Source organism: Mustela lutreola, chromosome 4 (assembly GCF_030435805.1).
Source record: "Mustela lutreola isolate mMusLut2 chromosome 4, mMusLut2.pri, whole genome shotgun sequence".
Lineage (NCBI taxonomy): Eukaryota > Metazoa > Chordata > Mammalia > Carnivora > Mustelidae > Mustela > Mustela lutreola.
Genome location: NC_081293.1, coordinates 141,284,363 through 141,301,724, shown reverse-complemented (window position 1 = coordinate 141,301,724; position 17,362 = coordinate 141,284,363). Strand labels below are relative to the sequence as shown.

Here is a 17,362-nt window from a genome sequence, read left to right as displayed (position 1 = left end):
AGCAAATGGTGGTAATTGTTGCACAGCTCTGTGAGTATACAAAAGCCAACTGCAGTATTTAAAAGCATAGCTTTTATGGTATGTAAGTTATATATCTATAAAACATTTTTCTTAAAGCAAAAGCAGTGAGGGTAGGAAAATGTGGGCTTTTCAATTACACAGATTTATTTCACATCCCAGATTCCACCTCTTGTAAACAACTATAACAAGCTAACCATTACTAAATTACAGATTTCTAGGTATCTACTCCTAGAGTCTGATTCAGTAGGGTTTAGGTAAGGACCACAATTTGGTATTTAAATACATGCCTTAGGTAATTCTTACAGTTACAGAGAGTTTAGAGAAATGGTAGCTTAGAGTCTTGCTAAATGTCTGCTCAATAAATAATAGTTTTTGTTTATGCTCTCCTATGCCAGTAAGCCTTTGCGAGAGTGTGTGTTTGTATGTTTGTGATGTTTATGACTATATACACATTCATTTATATCAGAGTTTTCATTTTAAAGTGTCTAAATATATATATAAATACCCTAGTTGCTTAAGAAATTTCAAGATTTAAAATGGATATATACAATTCTAGCTCATTTCTTTTAGGTTCCAGGAAACGAAATCTGATGCAAACAGACATTAGAAAGTAACCTGGCTTGCCACTGACACATCTTACCTTTGAAAGAAAGAAAACAACTCTGTAATAGGTTATAAGCACAGTGATCTCAAGCTATTCCTTGATAGAAATTTGTCTTCTTTCCCAAAATACTATGTAATTTAGTAAGGTTGGCAGTCTTTGTACAATAGATGCCAAGCAATTGAATAGCAGGGGTGTTATAGATTCGATATGGAGTGCGTCTGGGTAGAGATGTGTGAACAAACCTGGAGAAGAGCCATATGCAATTTCCCTAAGTGGAGTCAGGATTATCAGCATCACACACTCTCATTAGCACCAAATTTTTATGAAATTTATTTATATGTTATAAAAAATGTAGAGTCAAATATAAATAGACTAGAATAAACATCTGTGATTACTGAAATCAACACATTTCCTCTATTAAATGTGCTTTCCCTAAGGAATATCTTCCTACAGAGCAAGAAAATTATTACAAACTCCCATTAGGTTTGCATATGAAGAAACAGTCTCTGTATTTCCTGAAAGATGCTTGAATGTCTATCAAAAATAGTATTTAGTTCAAAAATAAATAAATAAAAGTAGTGTTTCCAAGTTAGTAGATTTTTGGTAAAGTTTCAGAGGGAAATATGTGCAGTGTTCTTTTGAAATTCATTATCATATTATATCTACTTTTAATTAACTTTATTAATTAATATAAACAGAAGAGCCTGGACACATATATCAGCCATTCTTTAACATTTAGCATTCATCTACTCTACCACTTGCTTTTTTAGACATTTAGTTTATTGCCATACTTCACTTGGCTTTTGCTCCCATCTTCCAAAAAACACTCATAGCTCTATACGGGTTGCATAAAAACATTGAACCTAGAGCCCCTTGGAAATCTGTATTTTACAAAGAGTGCAGAATGCAGATGAGTGAATTGCATGAAAAACTGCATGGTTTTCTTTCTTTCTTTTTTCCTTCTGAAAGTCTTCTGATAATGCCAGTATTTTTACCAGATTTCAATTATTCACATCATTTTCCTCCCTGAATTGGTAGAATAAAGTGTCTATAATGCTGAAATACAGAATACAGGAGGTGTCTTATAATGTGACTGAAAAATATTAAATCAAGTTTTATATTACTTGTGCATTATATATGGATAGAGGCAAAAGAAGTCACACTGAGTTTAGAGCCACAGTCAATAAATTATTTTTGATGCGATACTGGTTTAAAGCTTAATAGAGTCATTTAGGTAGAAATTTGTCATCCTACACAACCCTTTTAAAAACAAGCATTATGTTCGGGAATGAAGAACATTAGATTCTTCAGGATAGAAAGGAAAACTAAGAAGTAGGTATTTGAACCAAATTTCTTGACAATGAGTAAAAATGAATTGCCCAACATTCCACAGCAAATTAGCGACAGAAAAATTCAGTTCATTGTTACTGCTTTAATATTAGACCTGCTTACCAATTAAGCATATTTCTTAGGAGTCTAAATCAACACATAACTACAGCATTTCATGATTCTTTCCCCTCTCTGGTCAAAGGACACAATTACCAACCTCTAAAATGTTTAATGGATGACCAATAAAGAAAAAAAATATGTAAAAGATATTTTAATAATGCTGACATCTGTAGACTTACTTTTTTTCATTTTACTGCTATACTATAACTTATTTATCCATCCCCCTATTGATACATTTTTATTTAGGTTGTTTCCAGTGTTTTGTTAAGAAACAATATGGTAAGTGGTGTTTTCTACATGTTACTGGTTCACATGTGTGAGATTTTATTCAGTTTATATACCTAAAAATGGAAATCCTGGATGTGCAGTATGTGTCTCTTTAATTTCATTTGATACTTTCAAAGATTGATGTAGCAATTTACCATCTCACAATATTGTATTTTTTAAAAAGATTTCCGTACTTATTTTGGGGAGGAGGGACAGAGGGAGAGGGAGAGAGAAACTCAAGCAGACGCCTCACCCAGTACAATTCAGGGCTCCATCCATGAGCAGGAAATCACAATCTGAGCTGAAAACAAGAGTCAGATGTTCAACAAACTGCTCCACCCAAGTGCCCCAATATTGCAGTTTTTTAAAAGAAAAGTATAGTTCATGAGCATGGAATTATTCAATAATTTTTCACATGTCTATTGACCATTTGTATTTTCTACTCTGAACTTCGTGTTAGTATATTCAATCTATCTATTGGATTATTACTTTTTTCATTTGTGATTTTTTTTTAGTAAATACTTTTTTTAAACCTTATTTTATTTTTTCAATGTTCCAAGATTCATTGTTTATACACCACACCCAGTGCTCCATGCAATACGTGCCCTCCTTAATACCCACCACCAGGATCACCCATCCCACCTTCTCTTCCAAAACCTTCAGTTTCTCAGAGTTCAGTCTCTCATGGTTCATCTCCCCCTCAGATTTCCCCCATTTCACTTTTTTAAATTCAAGATCATTTTTGACCATTACGTGTTTTTGTGAATATTTTCTAAAATTCTTTGAATTTTTCTTTCAACCTTTTAAATAGTAATTTATGGTAATAAATTGTTATCTTAGTATAATCAAATGTATCAGTGTGTTTTTATTTGATCTGATGTCACTGAAAATATTATTAACTTCTACTTCTAAAAGTTTAAAAATTTTTATTTCTTCCTAAAATTAGTCATTGTGTATGCTCTAAGATAGTGATCCAATTTCTATTTTCTACATATGAATAACCAGTTACCCTAACAGTATTTAAAATAAATTTCTTCCCTCCTCATTTGTAATATTGACTGTAATGTATATCAAGTTTCCAAACATGCATGGATCTGATTTTAGTTTTTCATTCTAATTGTTATTTGTCTGCACATATGTCAGCATAGTCAACATAATATCTTAATCACTCTGCCTTAAAACATATTTTGATATCTGGTAATGCAAGTTTTCCCATCTTGTATTCTTTCTTTAAAATTGTTAATTTTTTTCTTTACTCTGTAAATTTTTTCAACTGCTTTTTAAAGGTTCTTGAAAAAAATCTATTGAGAATTTGATTGTAATAGGATTCTTTTTAGATCAATTTACAAAAATTAAGAGTTTTATAAGTTTGAGCCTTCTTATCCCTACTGTTGCTCTTTATTAGACCTCCTTTATATCTGTTAGTAACATTTTATAATTAATTATATTCATTTCCTAACATTAGAACATTTAATAGAAGCAAAGATAGATCTCTATCAATGTATACATTGTTATTATGCAACATCATTGTTATATATTATATATAATTATTATATATCACATATATTACTGCCATGATTAGGTTCATAGTCATTTATTAAATATAAGTCATTTATTAAATAATCTGATTCATTCTGTCTTTTAGATGTTCTCAGTAGCTATCTCTTACCATAGAGTGCTTCTGATTTTTGTACATTATGCTTATATCATTCTGATTACAGTAGTTTAAAAAATTGTGTTAATATTTTTGACTTTGTATGTAGACAGTTATATATTTAGTAAATATTCCATTTATAATACTATTGCATGCCAGCTTCCAATCTACCCATCTCCAATCTGTTGTGATGCTGAGACTTTTGGCACCTGACATCCTATTTGGCCCTGCCTAGACAGTACTAGAAAGAGCCTGGAAACCAGTATAGGAAGAAGATATATGCTCCTTTGTGTTTCTTTGCCATTCTTATTTTGTTTTTTATTTTGATTTTTGTTTCTCTATCAGAGCTTTTTCACCCAAGCTGGAGCTAAACTTCCCAATTTTGTTTTCCAACAATTCCAAATGACTTTTCAAAAGACTTTGTCTAGGGGTGCCTGGATAGCTTAGTTGTTAAGAATCTGTCTTTGGTTCAGGTCATGATCCCAGGGTCTTGGGATTGAGCTCCACATTGGGGGTTCCTGCTCAGTTGGGGAGCCTGCTTTTCCCTCTTTCTCCTTCTGCTGCTCCCCCTGCTTGTGCTTCTCTCTGTCTGTCTCTCTCCGTCAAATAAAAAATAAAGTCTTAAAAAAATTCTTTGTCTAATTCACACAGAGTTACTCCTCTGACTTCCACAAAAACAAAAGCAAAACAAAACAAAACAAGACAAAAAACAGTAGGAACTGAGCAGCACCCTTTCCTCAGAAATTTGAAACCCAGTCCTGCTGTGCCTTTCTTCAAATTTCCACATTAAAATAAAAATTAATTTCATTTCTTCTTTTCTACGATTCTGACGGAGACAGCTACTTTCTCTTGCTACTTCAACAATTTAATTGTGATCTCTTACCTTATGACATAACAGTGATCCCTTACCTTGTGCATTTCTGTATGGGACTTTTTTTTTTTTTTACGATTTTATTTGCTTGAGAGAGAGTGAGAGAGAGCATGAGAAGGGAGAAGATCAGAGGAAGAAGCAAACTCCCCATGGAGCTGTGAGCCTGATGCGGGACTCAATCCCAGGACTCCAAATCATGACCTGAACCAAAGGCAGTTGCTTAAACAACTGAGCCACCCAGACGCCCTCTGTATGGGACTTCTCTTAAATAGATCCAGGCCAACATGGCACATAATGACAGTATAATTTACTTTCCAATTCCTACAGATTTTACTTTTAAATAGTGAGAATAATCATCACTATCATCATTCTTTGCTATAGACATTGTAGCTAATGCATATAAATTTTCATCACTATTTAGTTTATACATATTTTGATTATCAGGTGAAAAAATTCCCTTCTATTTCCAGTTTCCATAGTTTTTCTTCTCTTCCTTTTCCCACTTTGTTTGTTTACCAATGACTATGGTTTGTTGAATGGATGATCGATTTTTGCATTTATTTGGATGATATTTCTTCACTCATTCATTTTCTTAGTATATTTAGTATATATTGTATAACAACATGTTTCTGCTCTCATTCTATGTCAACATCATAATGTCTTAGTCACTCTGCCTTAAAATGTATGTTAATATGGTAAAGTAAGTTTTTCCATCTTATTTCCCTTCTTTAAAATTGTCAGTTATTCTTTATCTTGTAAACATCCAACTCCCTTATTCTTTGAGTTGAAAAGCGTTATCTGGTTTTCTCTCTCTCTCTTTTTTTAATGCATCTAAATAATGTATTTACCTGTAAAGATGAAATTAGTACAAGTCTGTAAGACTTGATATGTGGTACTTTTTTGTATTTCTAAAATCTGTAATGACCCTTGTGATGAACTTTTGAACAAATGAATAACTTGCAACTTCATTTTCAAGCTTTCAAAGAAATTTACTTTTATTGTTTCATTGCATTTTATTAGCTTTTAAGTGTTATTTTTGAACCTGTATTGAATTTCTTATTAATATTAATTTTGTTTTATGTAAAATACTTGGATTACTTTGATACTTCTTTTGTAACTTATCAGGTGGTTGATTTTTTAAATTGCCCATGTATTAATGAAAATAAGTGTATATTTATCTCTAGGAATATGTTTTGGTATGCATCTATTAGATAATGTTTCTTAATTATATTGTTCAGATTTTTACTTACAAATTGTCTACCTGACATACTGACTTTGAATTATATTTGGTTATCTATTAAAGTTATAACTTATTTTCTCTTAAGTGTCTCATAAGTAAATGTAGATATATAATTTTAGACTTGGTAATTTCATGAATGATTGTGATTTTTAAACAGCATAGGTAGAAAATCATTCTACTATTATTTGCAGTCTGTTATTATCCCAATATTTTTATTCATAAACTATATTTTATATGAAATTATAACAGATACTACAGTTCTATTTTCGGTGCACATTATTATACTACATAGTATAGAAATGATGATACTACACGCATGAACATTATTGTACATGTCTCCTGATGGACAAACACTTGACAATAGTATTATTTTCTTTACTAGTCAATATTTATTTACATTTAAAAATATATAATTATGGATTTTTAGGCAATTGATGCATTACTTTGCTTTCATCTAGACACATGTTTTTTCTATCTATAAACCTTCCTCTAGAAATTTTTAGGTGAGTCCTCTGGTAACAAGTGTTCTCATTTATGTTTGCCTAAAACATCTTTATTTTATTTTCATGTTTGAAGGATACTTTCACTGGGTCCTGAAAAGTAGTTTGGGGTTCTTATTTTCTTTAAGCATTTTAATTATATTGCTCTATTGTCTACAGACTTTCATCATTTGTTTTGGTAATTCTTCCATCAGTATTATGACTGTTCATTAGAAGATGATGTGCTGGTTTTGTTTTTAATCTGGTTACTGTTAAAGTTTTCTCTGTCTAAAACTTTCTCAGTTTATCTATGATGTGCTTATATAGGGCTTTCTTTGATTGTTTTGTGTACATGCTTGAAATTTATAGAGATTTTTAATATTTACTCAACGTCCTTTCTGAGTAAAAAAGTTCTAAGATACCTCTTCAAATACTACTTCTGCCTCTCTTTCTTCCACTTCTCTCTCTCTTCTCTCTCTCTTTCCCCTCTTTCTCTCTCCCCTTTAAATTGCTACTCCAATTGTGTATATGTGTGCTACTGGTTTCATTCCACACCTATGTGTTACTTACATTTCTCTTATGTTCTCATATCTTTTCCATCTTTTTTCTGTATCTCAATAATTATTTTATACTCTTGTATCTTCCAGATCACTAATTCTTTTTTCTGTATTGCCTGTTATTTTACTTGACAGTTGTTGTAATTTTTCAAAACTTCTATTTAAACAGTTTAACATGTTTTTTGATGAGACTCTCAAGACTTGTATTACATTTACTGTATTTTCTCATAATATCACAATATGTTCTTGAATACTGATATTATAGTTCATTTGAAATTGGTGACTGATGCTCTAACATATAAAATGTTTTTGGATCCGTTTCTATTATCTTTTTTTCTCTTGATTTTTTGTTGTTTTAGCCTGGCTCCTGGCTTGCCTAATAATTTTTTATTTAAAGCCAGGTACTGTTTATGTATAAATATATATACATATGCATTGAATGATGCTATATTACTCTACAGAGGATTTAATCTTCCTTTGTCAGGAAGATAATAGTGAGCAAATCTCCTATTCCAGTCAAACATGGTGCCTTTTAAGCTTTTCCTTACTCCTAGGAATAGAGTCTTCCATAAAGTGAGACTTCCATGCTCTAGAGTAAAGCCTTCTATGTAACAGAAAGGTTCCATCCTTATACTATTCTGGGCTATAACTTTAACAGAACATTAGTCTAATCTTTCTTAGCCCTATCTTCACAAAGAAGTTATACACTACTTCTGCTGTGGTTCAGAAAGTAAGGCTGGCTGACCTCTCTTCTCCAGAATAGTTCTTTAAGTCACATTTCCCCACACATGGAAATTGATGGCTGCTCACAACCCAGGATATGTGCTCATCAACATCCTTGGTTTTACTCATGACTTCTGCTGTTTCTGGAACATAAGAATGATTACCTGCTGATCCTAACAATATTGTTTTGATTTTTCTCTGTCTGTTCTACCTGTCATTGCTGCATGTTTTAGGTGAATTCATAATCAATGATTTTTCCTATGCTTGTTTTTTTATTCTCTCACTGTTCTTGTCTTGTAAATTTTGGGGAATTCAGGTATATTTTCTATGAAACTTACATGAAGTTGTGTTTATTATATATATTACATTATTAAACAATATATGTTAATGATATACTTATATAAACAAAATGTTAGCAAACCTAACTCAATAGCAAATTAAAAGGATCATACATCATGACCCAGTGAGATCTATTATTGGGTTTCAAGGATGGTTCAACTTATGAAAATCAATGTTATGTGCCACACTAACAAAATTAAGGATAAAATCATATGATTTTTCTCAATAACTACAGAAAAATCATTTAATAAAATATAATACCTTTCATAATCCCAACAAATTAGGTATAGAAGGAAAATACCTCAACACAAGAAAGGTCATATATGACAAGTTCATAGCTAATGTCACATTCAACAGTAAAAAATTGGAAAGTTTTCTAACATTTGGAATAGACAAGGATTTCTAACATTTGGAAAAAGGCAAGGATACCACTCTTACTACTGCCACTTAACACAGTATTATAAATCTTAGCCAGAGCAATTAGGCAATAAAAATAAATAAAATGTATTACAAGGGTAATGTAAATTATCTCTGTACCAAAGCAATCTACAGATTCAATGCAATCTTTATTAAACTTCAAATGGCATTCTCACAAAATAGAAAAAGATGGTGCTAATTTATAAAGAGCCACAAAATACCCCAAATAGTCAAATCAATCTTGAGAGGAGAATAAAGTTGCAGGCATCATACTTCCTGATTTCAAACAATATTATGAAGCTATATGAAACAAAACAGTATGGTATTGGCATAAAAATAGACATATAGCATAGAGCAATTAAACAGAAAACAAAGCCCAGAAGCAAACCCACACATACATGGTCAACTAACCATTGACAAGGGTATGGTACAAAGAATACACAATGGAAAAAGAATAGTCTCTTTTTAGTAAATGGTGCTATGGGAGAACCTCTTATCCACCTGTAAGAGAATGAAATTGAACACTTATTTTTCACCATGTGTAAAATTCACTCAAAATGTATTGAAGATCTAAATTTAAAATCAGAAACCATAAAATTCATAGAAGAAAACAGGGGAAAATTCCTTGAAAAAAGGGTCTTGGCAATGATTTCTTGAATATGACAGCAAAAGCATAGGTAACAAAAACAAAAACAAACAAGTGAGAGTGCATCAAACTAGTAAGCTTCTGCATAGCAAAATAACAATCAGAACAATGAAAGAAAAATTGATGGGAGGAAGAAAATATTTATAAACTATATATCTGTGAAGGGGTTATTATCCAAAACATATAAGGAACTCCAACAACTTAACAGAAAAAAAAATAACCTGATTTAGAAATGGACAGAGGAAATGAATAGACATTTTTTTTCCAAAGAAAACATACAGATGGCCAACGTATGAAAAGGTGTTCAACATCACTAGCTATCAGTGAAATGGAAATCAAAACCACAACACAGGGGCACCCGGCTGGCTCAGTCATTAAGCATCTGCCTTCGGCTCAGGTCATGATACTGGGGTCTCGGAATCAAACCCCGCATTGATCAATTTTCAAACTTGTTAAGATAAATAAAAGTATAGAAAGACATAAAAATAATTTGTAGTAACATTAATCAATTAATAATTTTAATATCTAATGCTTCCAATTATTCCTAGTTCTTTTTTCTGTACACCCGTGCAATTTGACACTTGACACTTCAAACTAGGTTCATCCTTAGAGTCTATGAAAACTTTGAACAGTATTTATAAGAGAATGATACAAACACAACTGTCAAAACCATAAAAAAAAAAAAAAGTACTAGCATCAGTCTAAAAAATAAAGGTGCATGTTTAATGAAAAAAAAAAAAAAACCATAGAAAGCTGCCCTCTCTCTTTTCTTACAAGTTCTTAAGTTATGAAGGTAAAAGAAAATGCAATTAGAATAATCTACTAAGAGCTTTATTTGCCACCTGCCATTCTCTGAATGCCTGCTGATAAAAGTGAGTTTTTAACTTGCAGATTTTCCTTGATAGACTGGAATTAGGAAAGTTTCCCTCTAAAGTGAGTGCTCCAGCTGCCACATGGGGATAAATATAGAACCAATCAAATCAAAGTTTGGCAATATGGAAGTAAAAAATGCATTTGATCTATCCCAAAGATTTGTTATTTGCATAGAAATAAAATCATTAACTCATTTGTTTTTTAAATTTTCCAAAGCTTAATTATAGTTTATTTGATATCTGACCTGATTGTGTCTCACCTTCGGTAGGAGGGCAGATTTAACTGAGTTGTTCCTATGATTCTGATGACTTACGAGTAGAATCGTTTTTGAAGCCATAAACCCAGGCTGCTATGGGACAGTGATGAATCACATTGTTTCCTGGTCTATATGGCCAGACAGTGTATGAGAGTCACGTGATTTTAGCAGCCCTCGACAGGGTAATGAAACCTCAGGATAGAATAAGCAAAACTCTAAATCTTTCAGCAACTACAGGGTGTAAACAATAGTTTGTTAATTCTTTTAGTTTTTCTAATGGGACAAAATTATCTCTACAGGAACACTGACCCTATTCCATCATTCTTTGAAAAGATGATGGCATACAGAAACATTCTGTCTGTATCAGATGCTGTATGCTTTGGAGCTCTTTAAGAAACTATCTCTAAAAGGCAAGTTTCATGAAAGTATATATGGCAATTATTTGTCATTACTCTTGACATTTCTACATATCATGACTAATGTCAAGGCTTCTATGGGGAAGGTTCTCTGGGTTGATTAGAGCCAAAGAAATTAAGTTCAGATGTTAAATTGGATACAGATTAGGTTAGTTTTCAATGGGACTAGCCCTAGTGACACAGGGTGACATGGGCACTCAGCTACCTTTCTGCTATTTCTCAGAAGTAGCTGCTGCTTCCTACCAAGCTGAGTATTTCAGGAAGTAACTGTCCTCATACCTCCACTGTATGCATTGTGTGTGTGTGTGTGTGTGTGTGTGTGTGTGTGTATGTGTGTGTGTGTGTGTGTGTGTGTATGTGTGTGTGTGTGTGTGTGTGTTCATATGCCATCTTCCCCACTCCTCTCTCCTAGATGAAGACAAGTGAACATCAAGGAAATCTTTACTTTTATTTTTAACATTGTTTCAAAACTTCTCAGTAAAAAATTGTCTGAATGAATGCATGATACCACGTTTCAGTTATTTTTTAAACAGGCCCCCAGGTGCCCCGAGAGAGGAGGTACTGAGCTGTCCTTGCTATTGCTGTCATTTTCTTCTGGGCAAACAGAGATCATTTGCTTCCTCCACTTCAGTTATATGAGTAAACACTCCACGTTCATGCTTTTAAAGAAAGTAGAGACAGAAAAGTAAAGAAATAGAACCTGGGTTATGAAACGGGAGAGCAGAAAGTAAATGGAAAAGAAAAAATATATATCTATTTAGAGGTGTCCTCAGATCATCAGTAATTTCCCCAGGAGTCAATCCTGCTAAGAATATAATGCATCCTTTCACCAGGAAAGAAAACAACAAGGTATTTTTGGTTCAGCAAGAGATGGCATGGGACCTTGAAAAGCACTCATTTCCAGTAACATCTATCCTGAGATTTGAAACTTGCTTCATAAAGTTCAAGACCTAAAATTTTGTGTAGTTGATCAATAATTCACTTCACTTCACAGAACCACTCTGCAATAATGACCCAGGGATTCAGGCTTCTCTTCATGCAGAGATTTTTAATACATGGATCACATTTTATGAGCAATAACTCATTAATCTTTGCAATAACCATATTCAGTTAAACATTATTATCCCACATTATAGGTAAAGTGATGGAGGGGAGTTTTTGACTTGCTGAAGGTCAAACTGAAATCAGAAGCACAAGTAGGATGAGGTATGAATGTGATTCCATGACTCCAAGTCCTAACTCACAGTAATACATAGAAAAGGCCAACTTTTTTTACTTTCATTTTTTTTTGCCTTCTTCAAAACTTGCCCTTATTATGTAATTATAGCTAAAATGTCATCATGCCTTTTTAATAAACTGTTAATAAGAAAATCTCAACTAGAGGCTTCCTCTTCAACATTAAATATCACTGCAAAAAAATTATATTTTTCTTTATGAGTTTTAAGTTTTAAAATATCAGCTACAATAAATATGAGGTTTTGTATTTAAGACATATGGAAATCAGCCTAACTCTTCTTAAAACTGTTGACTAGGTGTTTGGAAATTTTCTGTATAAAGATATACCACAAGATATGTGAAGTATGACAGAGAAACAGTGGCAAAGAGTCAGGTAAAGAAAAGAAAAACAAGATATCCACTAGTTTCTCTCAATCCTTAGGGGGGAAAAAAAAAGCAGTGCAAAAGTTTCTCTCACTGATGAAATGAGCTCTTTACATATAAATTATATTGTAATAACAGAGCTCCTGGGTGGAGAAGAGTTCCTTCTCCTGCTGACAAAAATTAAAATAATCACAGATGGCTAATGATCAAAAATACTGACTGACAGCTCTGAAGTATAAGACACAGAGAATATTCTCCACGGAGTGAGAATACTTTCAGTGTTTCTCAAGCCAATACTTAAAGTTGGTGTAAGAGCATCACAAAGCTTTTTCCAACCACACATTCATATACAGGGAACTTCTATTTTATTTTGGAAACTACCATATAGACTCAGCTCCTTTAAAAATTAATGTAATTCTTTGTCTCTGTGCTTACTTTCATAATTTGGGATAAAATGCAAAAATTCACTAGGGAAAGGGAGTCCATAATGTTGTCTTATGTGATATGAAAAACCTTTATAATTCAAGCATTGGGAATCCAGTCTCCTATTTTAAGCTATGGGTGGGGAGGGGGGATAGGGAATCTGCCCAGAAGAATTCAGTAAGTCTTTATAAATATGTCAAACAATACCAATAAATAGTAAAAACTAATAGTTATTGAGGATCTACTTTGTGTTTAACATTCTTCTAAGCACGTTATTTATTCACTCTGTTTGATTTAAACAAATAGCTCAATGAAATACATCACATTATTATTCACTCACTTTTCTTAGACAAGGAAACCAGAATCAGAAATGTTTCAAAAAGTCAGAGTCACATTATAGCTGAGGAGTAGTTGAACAGAAGCTCAATCTAGTCTCTAAGCCTGGTGCTTAACTGCCATATAGTCAATGCATTAATTATACAATAGGATATAAACTTAAGAGGAACAAACACTGAGACCAACAACAAAGTGTCCCATTCTCTATCACTTTAAAAGGACTTGCAAAATCACTTGATTTTACAATCACCCAACAAAAAAAGTACAGTGCTCCTGTATCTAATAATGATTAAACTGTGACTTAGAATTTAATATTATTCATGTATTTATTTGTGAAATCAAAAGATGATTAATATGTTTAGTGCCTGTAAAGTTTTTATTTTGAGAGAATCAAAACGTAACATTTTTTTCTTTCTTATTAATGTTTATATTCTATATGGAAATATGCATGGTATATATGTACCATACATTTATGCACATGGATGATTCAGGAAAGATGTGTATGCTGGAGCTAAGGTATTGGGTGGAGAGAGTAATCCGTGCTACCCGGTCTGTGTTTATCAAAGGAGGCATTACATATAGGTAAGAATCAAGTAAGGGCGTCACGTACGGGAAAGGTTTTGAGAAATGGATGGAACTTTGCTAGAAGAGAAAGTTGAAAAAGGATTGTCTTAGTAACTGAAGTAGTTCTGCACATGCTAAATATGCCTATTGAATTAATAATCATACATTTTCTATATCCATCTTGGTAAATTATAGTCATAGCTGTATAAATCCCTTTAAAAATATAGTCACATTGTTAACAAAACAAATGTAGGATATCATAAGCAAGAACCCTTTTTAAAGTAATTTTTTCAAAGAACTTTGGCAAATCAAATCATAAGGGTGGCAAGAGCAGAATTTTTGGAACAAAACTTGCTGTTCTTAGCACTGGATGAAAGAAATGCAAGTTACTAACCATTTAAATGGCTGCTTTTTTATATCCTTGCCAGAATTGCTTATAATGTGCGATTTCTTCATTTGGATATTACTTGTTTCAACGAAAACATTTCCAAGTCAACTCACTGTACTTCACAATACACTGAAATGAGTAAAAGTATTAAAAGCATGCCTGAGGCGACAGAAACTTTGAGGTTAATTTCCATTTCTTCAAGTATATTTGATGAATGATGTGACAAAGGAATCCTAATTAAGGTTGAAATCCTGAATACTAAATAAATTAGAAGTGCCACTACATTCATCTTTCACAGTGATAATACTGCCACTTCTGCTTCTCTTTAGCCTAGCCCTTGACTTTTTGGGAAACCTTTTCTTGTGTATTTTCTTCCTCTATCACTTTTGCTGAGAGTAGATTATGAGTATCCTACCTAGTTTTATTCAAGCCAAAAATCTACAAAGTCTGTCTTTGTTCTTTTTCTTCTCACTTACTCATCTTTATCAAAAGCAAACATTTCATTTTATATCCAAGCTCAAAAATGGCTTCACCTCTCTTAGGGCTCTTCCTGTTTTCACATTGTAATATCTACAGGCAAAATTATATGATCTGTAAGGATCTTTTAACTTTTTCTAAGAAATAAAACATAAAGTAGTTATAACAGTTTCAATAAACCTTTTCTATTTAATGAAACCATTTTCACAGTTACTATTAGTATTCATTATTCATGTGAGTCAAGAAGTAAGGGTGCAAATTGTTTCATCTCTCACTAGCTGGGGATCCTTGGGCAAGTTACTTAATATTTATGTAACTCGAGTATCTTGGTTTTGTATATTCCCTGTCAATCATGGAAGAAAACCTATTGGCTCATTATTTTAAATACTCTCCTCTGAGATAATTTAGTCTAGAACAACAAAAACTTATATTCACAAAAATGACTAGTGAATATGTTTATAGCACTCACATTCATAAACACAATCATCAAAAGCTGGATTGGACACCAACGTCCTTCAAAGGGTGATGGATTTACAAATGGTAAACCATCTGTATAATGGGGTACTCTTTAACATTAAACAGAATGGGCTTTTCTTTTTAAATTTGATTCATTTCAAACTAGTATAAACTAATTCTAAAATCTGATCTTTGATTTGGTTATTGGAGTATTTTAAGGTGTGTTTTGACAACTCGGGCATGCAAATCTTAACAAAGTCAATTTTACGATATCTTGATAAAAATCAAGTGTATCTGACGAATTTTAAGTTACGAATTGAGATATTCTGCAACTGTAGAAGACAATATATTTCAAGACTCAAAGAGAATAAAGGACTATATATAACACATCTTAGTCACTATTCTGATGTGGATTACATTTTGAAATAAAATTTTGATTTGGGGGCATTCAATATAAATGTTCTAAAAACCAAAACTGAAAAGGTGAAATTGTCTTTATTTTTTAATCAATTTTTATCAATATATATCAATCTTTATTAATCAGGCCTTGATTATGAAGTTATATGGCCTTTATAAAATAAATTGGAAGGTTTTTCAGTTTTGCTCTTAAATAATTGCAGTTATTTGGAAATTATTTGATCCTGTTGCTCTACACCAATTTGTACTGCGCTAATAGGTCCATTCAGACTTTTAACTTCTTGTTATGTCAATATTGACATTTTACATTTAAATGGAAAATCATACATTTATCATGATTTTCAAATCACTACAGGTTTGCACACAATGTTCAAGCATAATTATGTCAAACTCCTCTCTATTAGAGGTGTTTGCTTTCACATTTCAAAATTTTTGTTTTCCCTCTCTCTCCTTTTTTAAAGTCATCCTCAAGAAGTGTTTTTCTATTTTATTCGTCCTTTCAAATAACCAGTGTTTGGATTTACTCATTATTTCTGTTTTATTTATTTACTTGGCAAACACATATATAGCATTTACTTCATGCTAAGAACTGTTCTAAGTACTTTACAAATACTGGCTTTTTAAATTCTTTATAATAATCCTATGAGATACTATTACAATCCTCATTTTATTGGTAGAGAAAGAGAGGAACTAGTTATTTTGGATTTCTCTTTTAGAATAATACTTTCTTATTAATTATTTCTATCAAGACCAATGTCTAAATGCTTTATAGGTTTTGAGATATTTCTTCTATTTGTACCTCTCCACACCACAAATTTCATTTCACTCTCTTCAGTGTCCATTTTTGTTGCACTTGTTTACTATTTTTTTAATTCAACAATTATAGTATTTAGACCCAGCATGATGGTTTTCTATTTTCCTTAGTGCTTAAGATTACGTATTGTCTGTCCAAGTTTTCCTCTGTCTCCTCCAAAAGGCTCTCTGTGTTGGCTGTCTTCCTCTCAGGCTACTGAGCTCCTTAGTTATATTGTTAAATGCTGCTGTTTTTAATGTCACTGTTAGCTTCTGGAGTCCTGTTGTACTAACTGGAAATATCTTTCATACAATTATCTCTCAAATGATAGAAAGAGATGGACTCCTATCTCTGTAGCAGCTGCCCATCTTTATTGATCCCTAGCCCATCCTAGATGGAGAAAACATATCAGGTCTGAATGTTCCTTCCACTCTTCCAGTCTCAGAATAGGGAGTTTCTGCACACAAATACAGCTAGCTCCTACTCAGTCTCTTGAGTTACTGGAAGCCTATACATTTTCATGCAGGGCCAATATACATCCAAAGTATGAATCATGTCTGTGAGAGAGATGGGGGGCTGTTTGGATTTGGTGGTCCTCAAGTATGTGAGCACCTAGCTCCTCTAGTACTATATTTAGACCCTAACATTGGAGACCACTGTATCTTTAGACTTTCCTATAAAAGGCAAAATGCTCAGCAACCTCCATCCCCACTCCCCAGTTTCTACCATGATCATACATGTAAGGCTGACCAGATCCTTCTAGTTTAAGAATGATGAACAATCAAATACAAATGTATGGGAGATACATTTAGAAAAGGCTGCCTTGTTTCCAGAATCCTCTTTTTAATAAATCTTAGAAGATACATACTTTAAAAATTATAATAATAAATTAATAATAAATAAATGAAATCTTTAAAAAAATTATAATGATATGAATCCAGAATACAATAATATCAACAAAAACTGGAGCATGGCAAGAGAGATGAGAGGAAGTAAGAGGACTAGTCTCTGTCTCTTACACAAGAGAGAATCAATATATTTGCAATCATCCATGATACTGATAATTAAAGAAATATAACATAGAGCATGTTTTCTCA

General features: G+C 32.4%; 1 long non-coding RNA gene across 1 annotated transcript in view; it reads right to left on the bottom strand.

The window, feature by feature from the left end:
• Positions 1 to 17,362, bottom strand: part of LOC131829446 (uncharacterized) — a 166,616-nt gene that overhangs the window by 141,066 nt on the left and 8,188 nt on the right. The window contains exon 3 of the long non-coding RNA XR_009352857.1: positions 2,595 to 2,642. This is a non-coding gene — a long non-coding RNA (uncharacterized LOC131829446). The remainder of the gene's footprint in view (positions 1 to 2,594; positions 2,643 to 17,362) is intronic.